Genomic DNA, 5969 nt, shown 5'->3' on the forward strand with positions numbered 1-5969 from the left:
TCTGAAATACAGGCTAACACAGAAGGTCTTTGGCTAACGAAGTTTGCAGATGACTGCAAACTAGGAGCCATAATTGAAACTATTAACGATATGGACATCCTACAAAAGGATCTCACTGAGACAGATGCCCGGTGTCAAAGCCATGGCCTCAAGCTCAATGCTAAAAAGTGCATTGTCATCCCCTTTGGTAAATACTCTGTACCCATGAACTACAACACAGGCGGTAGTATACTTAACACTGAATGTGTGATAAGAGACCTTGGAACACAGGTGGACAGTAGTCTCTCCTTTGATAATCACATCGCCACAGTAGTCAGGAAATCCTTCTACATGGCACACCTCATCACAAAAGGTTTCTCATCCAGAAAAAAAGAGATCATTGTTCCCCTCCACTCATCACTCATTAGACTAGTTATAGAGTACAACGCCCCTTTTGGTATGTACCTCACAAGACATCTACAACAACTGTAAAGGCCGCAGAAATACCTTACAAAGAGGATTACTGGCCTCAAACAGATGCCCTACACAGACCGCCTCAAAAAACTCCAGCTTTACTCCGTCACATATCGCCTACTCAGAGGTGATCTCTGCCTAACATACAAAGCTATGTCAAACCCACAACTGTTGGACATGCTCCACTTAAAAAAATCCCAACCCTTCTGAGCTACATGATCTAGGGACCTAAACCTTGTCACCACAATAAACAGAACATGCCAGAGGGATAGATTCCTGTCCCAGAGACTTCCCATACTCTGGAATAAACTACCTATCTATATCAAACAAAGCTCCTCATTAGCACTCTTCAAGAAAAATCTTGATGATTGGATGGGAAATAGGAAATTCACCCCGGGGATCACCTCTGTGGCTCTGCTCAGCAGTGGCACAGGAAAATTATTTTCTTGGGTGGCAAAAGCCAGGGTACCTTTTTGGCTGGGCTTGTATTGGCCCCAGGGCCGATAGCCTAGTACCTACCTATGAACCCATGAACCTATGAACACATTTTTAAGAAACAATTTTCTTTACTAAAACAAAATAAACAAATACATACTGGAAAAGTGCCCCTACTAGAGTGGTGCCTTGGGCGGCCATCTAGTTAGTCTATGCCTAAGGCTGGCTATGACTGCCGGTAAACTCCACCTGTCCACAAAAGTTACTTTTTTGACAAAAAAACACAATAAAAAGCACTTTAAAATACCATGCCCACAAAAGTAAAATAAACACAATTTCTCCATAGAAAAAAGTTTCAGTTACTTTACACCACTTTTTACGGAGAGATAAAAGCAGCGGACCATTTAAAAGTACATTATATTCTTGAGACAGCCAGTAAAACCACAATACTCCTAGCTTTAAAATAACTTTCCTTTAGTGGAAAATAATAAATAAACAACAAAATTAAGAAAATGTTCTTTCCCCCTAATGGAACTTATCTACCCAGCAAAGGAAAGTATACTCCAACTCAGAGCAGCATACACTTTGGCAGCAGTAAATCTGTGAAGGGCTTTGCACCCAAACTTGTCTTTTAATCAGCTCACCTTGAGCTGCCTGATAGTTTGGATGCATGTAAGGTGCCCTGAAGCTTTGGAAGCTGGCCAACTATTATATCCTTCCAGGATATAAGAAATATAGCTAAAGCGGTGATCAGTATGATAAACATCTTTTTGCCTTTGGTCAGATATTAACAAATGAGACTTCTATGTGTTACCACCATATTTATGTCAGTAGCAAAGATCAATGTATATCACTCAGTAAAACTGCATAACTTTATCCAGACAAATGCTTTGACCTTACAAACCCTTAAATTAAAATATTCATGAGCTACATGGCAGACCAGCATACCACAAGAGAAATTTGAAGTAAGCCAGTCCTGTCATATAAATTTATTTATTTATTTTACATTTGTTGACCAGTATAGTCCAACTGGATATATGTCCATTTTCAGCGGAGGCCCAGGGAGAAAAGCTCCAAGATAATAATACACATTGAACATTTAGTAAATGCTAGTTTCAAACAGATTACAGTCATAAGCAATACCAGCATTTAGCACATATAGTACTAACTTATCATAAAACACTTTATCAAAGTTATATATACATAACATTACATTCAGGTTTAAGACACATTGAGCAGCAGTTATACAAATGACCCTTCTTGAAATGGTGTGGTAGAAAAAAGTTACAAGTAGTGAAGGTAAGGCACCTAAGTGATAGAGAGGTTACTAGTCGGGGTTAGTGCAAGGACATAACCAATGAGTTTTGAAGTATTTCTGGAGTTTGTTTTTGAATTGAGTTAGTAAGGGTTCTAGGGTCAAGTCATCTGGGAGCCTGCTCCATGTTTTTCCAACAGCGTTGGCAAACAGAGTCCCCAGCTGAGTAGTTGGATTTGTATGTTTGAATTAGGAGTCTAGTGGATGATCGCAGTGGCCGGGTGCTGGTGTAGGAGTTGATAATAATATTTAGTGCAGGTGTATTTCTGGTTGGTAAAGGACTTTATGCACCACTATTAGCTGGCTGAACTACAGTAGGCTAGGCAGTTCAAGCCAAACTAGGCGGTTTAGGTTGTGACAGTGGTGTGTCCGGTAGGCTGTGCCAGTAGCAAATCTGGCAATGTGGTTATAGCAGGATGATAGTTTATTAAGATCTGCTTTGTTTAAGTTGGAGAATAGAGGTGAGGCATAGAGAAGAGTTGATAGTAGATGGGAACAGGCAATCGCAGTTCTAGCAAGTGGGGTAAGGAAAGGTTTGAGTCTGTAAAGAGAGCCACGTTTTTTATTAATGGTTTTGATAGTTTGATTGATATGCGCATCAGAGGTTATCAACTATGACACCCAGTAGTTTAGTTTGGGCTTCTGGGGAGATGGTAGTGCCATTGTTAGCGGCTATATTGGAGGATGGCAGGGGGGTCCTGCGTGTGGGGGAGAAGAGGAGCAGCTTAGTTTTGTTGGGGTTTAGGATTAGATGTTGATCGGAGAGCCATTTTTTCACTGCATTGAAGATATTTTTGGTTAATGTGAATAAAGTAGCTGGTGAAGCTCTGATTCAGCTCCTTTTGCTTCATATTTAAGGAGAACTGGATGCCAAAGGAGCTCAAAATGGAAGAATGGCATGAACTGATTTTGTTAGCTTGGCTGTCACCAGAAAATGGTTCAGTATAATTCACGCTTTCCATACTCCACCTAGTGGATAATAATGTAAGACATCTTTATTTGTAACAGTACATCTGGTGCGCAGTGCCAAGGAGGATATATACATTGTGCTCACGTGTGAAGTGCTGAAGTACACTTATTATCAGCACTGGGCTGTATTATACCTACCAGTGACAACAGGAGGAGTTATGACACTATCAGAAAAAGCCAACAGCTACTTGTAGACTGTGCTTCATAAACCTTCATTACTCTCGCTTTCTGTCAGAGAGGGCTTCTATAAGAAGTCTGGACTATAGTAGGAAAAGCAGAAAGGAGAGCGGGATAAAACAATAACTATTTAAAATGTTGGGGCTTGCAATGCTGAGTCCCCAAATGGGGAGACTGAATAACTGAAAATCCAGGCTTACATATACCATGTCCAAGACTGCCATTTCTAGGAATATTCTCTTTTCTACAAGGTAAGGAGAACTTGGAAATGGTATATATAAGTTATAGGGAGGGGGCTTAATTCCCTCCTTGGGGGTTGCACATAGCCTTGTCACCCCTTCAAAAAGCAATTTTAAATGTGAAGACTGGCATTTGATATTTGCTGTTTTCTTGTATACTCAGTCTTTTTTTTCTTTGTTTCGAGTGTCAGCATTCCAAGTATTGATATTTCAATAGTAACCCAGATCAAACACTATAAATAAATAAAATAAATACATAAATAAGTTAAATAAACAAAGAGACAATCTAACTGTAGAAGAATGCCTTGCATCTCTTAAATTATACCCTTATAAAAAGTGTTAAAAACAGGCAATGTGATGTGCAAACTTTTTTGTATGTTGCCAAAGAAATGCTATCATAAAAAAATGTGCAAATTCTGTATCCTGTAACTGAAAGCTGCTTATTTCTTTTTATGAAACTGTTTGAAACGCTATAACTTCTATTGTGAAGTTGGATTTAAAAATAATAATGGGATGGGGGAGGTTTCAGCGAGAGGTATTGGTTGACTAGGTAGCCTGTCCATTTGGAACAGTGTTGACCATTGCCTGTAGCTAGTGGATGGGACAGATTTTGAAAACAAAAAAGGACAAATTAGATGGAATGTTTTTAAGAATATGTATATAACTGAAAAAAGGGAGCAGGTGTTGCTGCTAGTGTAAATGAGGCTGGGGCAAGATGGTGGCACTTCTGCTTAAAGGTCCAGACAATGCTCTCCCCAGCTTTCCTTGTACTTGCCTCTCACCTCTAGACTATCCAGATTTTGTCACTTAGTCCCAGAAGTGCAGATGTATGCTGGGCATATCCCAGGGGAGTGAGGAGGAGTAGGGTGTTTGTTATGGAATTCTTTTGTGCCTAGCAACAAGAATGATACAGTACACTAGGTAATCCGGCTGTTTCACAGCAATTTGCCAAGAGAGGTGAGACTTTGCTCACCACAACTGATAGCACGCTATGTACCGATATAATGGGAGAAATGGGAAACTGTGAGAACACTCATGGAGTACCTGGTGACTCTTAGTTTATTAGTTTACTTGATGAGTGTGCAAGATGATACCCAGCATTGGCTGGCTACTAGATTGTTGAAGAGCTGGGACAGATTAAGAGGTTTTGTTAAAGACTCTTGACACTCTTTTCAGAAGAATCCATTAATGGTTTCCCCTGAGTGGCATTCAAGGAGTAGTTCTGGATTGCCCCATACATGCCTTGAGGTCCACATTGTTGTCATAGTTGTACATAGGTGCATTTCAGATTAGTAAAGTCTTAGGTTCTCTGAGGTGGGAAGATTTGAGTTTTGTGGATGATGTAGTTTTCATCTGGATTGTGAGGTCCAAGACAGTTCAAAAGTGTGACGGGCATCAGGGTGATGCAGGATAAAGCATCCTCACTAGTTTTTTGCCTGGTTCGGTGAATTCTTAAATGGCAGGACCTATTTTATAGTGTGGGGAAGGGTAAGATGGTATTTGTATTCGATAGTGACAAACCCGTGGTATTCATGGATTTAGATTACCTGCAGTGGTGTTCCATATTTGTATGAGATAGTGATGAACTTGTGGTCTTCCTGGATTTAGATTACCTACAGTGGTGTTCCATACACAATCAAGGCTTGTCAGGACAGTGTTATTCATCTGTTTATTTTTTAGAAAGAGAAACCTTCTGATTTAGCCAAGGTGGGTCAGTAAGTCAGTCTTCCAAAGCATTTCAGGGTAACATTAGGTAGTGCCTTCAAATTATTGTAGGGAGAGGGGGTGTGACTTATCAAACCTTTGTGTTCTTTTGTTTTTTTTTCTTCTGCAGGTCCAAGACATATGCTGATTTTCATAGGTAGTTACTAGGTATGCAGTCCAGGAGACCATTAAGAAGACTAGTCCTCATTTCCATTAGCCATATAGAACTGTCCGGTTAAGTGAGTTCCTCAAAGATACTCCATAGGCAAATGAAGTTTGCGGTACTCGAACTCTGTACTACATGAATCAGCTCAGTAACAATGCTTAGCCTTAATCTTGTGCACTAACTGACAGACAAAATATGGAACCCTTTATAAATTTATGTGTCATCTTAACACAAGGGCCATGATAAACCTCTCTGTATTGTTCTAGCTTTAAAATATGTGCTCGGGTCATTTGTTTGCATTTTGGAGGGCAACAGAATGGTGCTTGGGAAAGGAGGCATTTATTTCGACCTGGATCCTGGCAGTTAGTATGTGGTATAGAAGGGATTTAGAAGGGATTTAGAAGGATGATGTGGGCTTGGATGTTGCCAATGTTGCATGGTGCATGGTCTGTGAAAGAACCAGAATTACATGGGATGGACATTTGAAAGAGGCTGCATTAGAAACAGCTCA

The 5969-nt window shown here is 40.1% G+C and overlaps 1 non-coding gene across 1 annotated transcript; it reads right to left on the reverse strand.

The window, feature by feature from the left end:
• Positions 1 to 5647: 5647 nt before the first annotated feature.
• Positions 5648 to 5758, reverse strand: LOC122812530. Its single transcript, XR_006366510.1, has one exon. It is a non-coding gene; the product is annotated as a U6 spliceosomal RNA (small nuclear RNA).
• Between the last annotated feature and the right edge of the window lie 211 nt (positions 5759 to 5969).

Source organism: Protopterus annectens, chromosome 9.part0, assembly GCF_019279795.1.
Source record: "Protopterus annectens isolate FY-2018-M chromosome 9.part0, PAN1.0, whole genome shotgun sequence".
In the NCBI taxonomy this organism is placed as follows: domain Eukaryota; kingdom Metazoa; phylum Chordata; order Ceratodontiformes; family Protopteridae; genus Protopterus; species Protopterus annectens.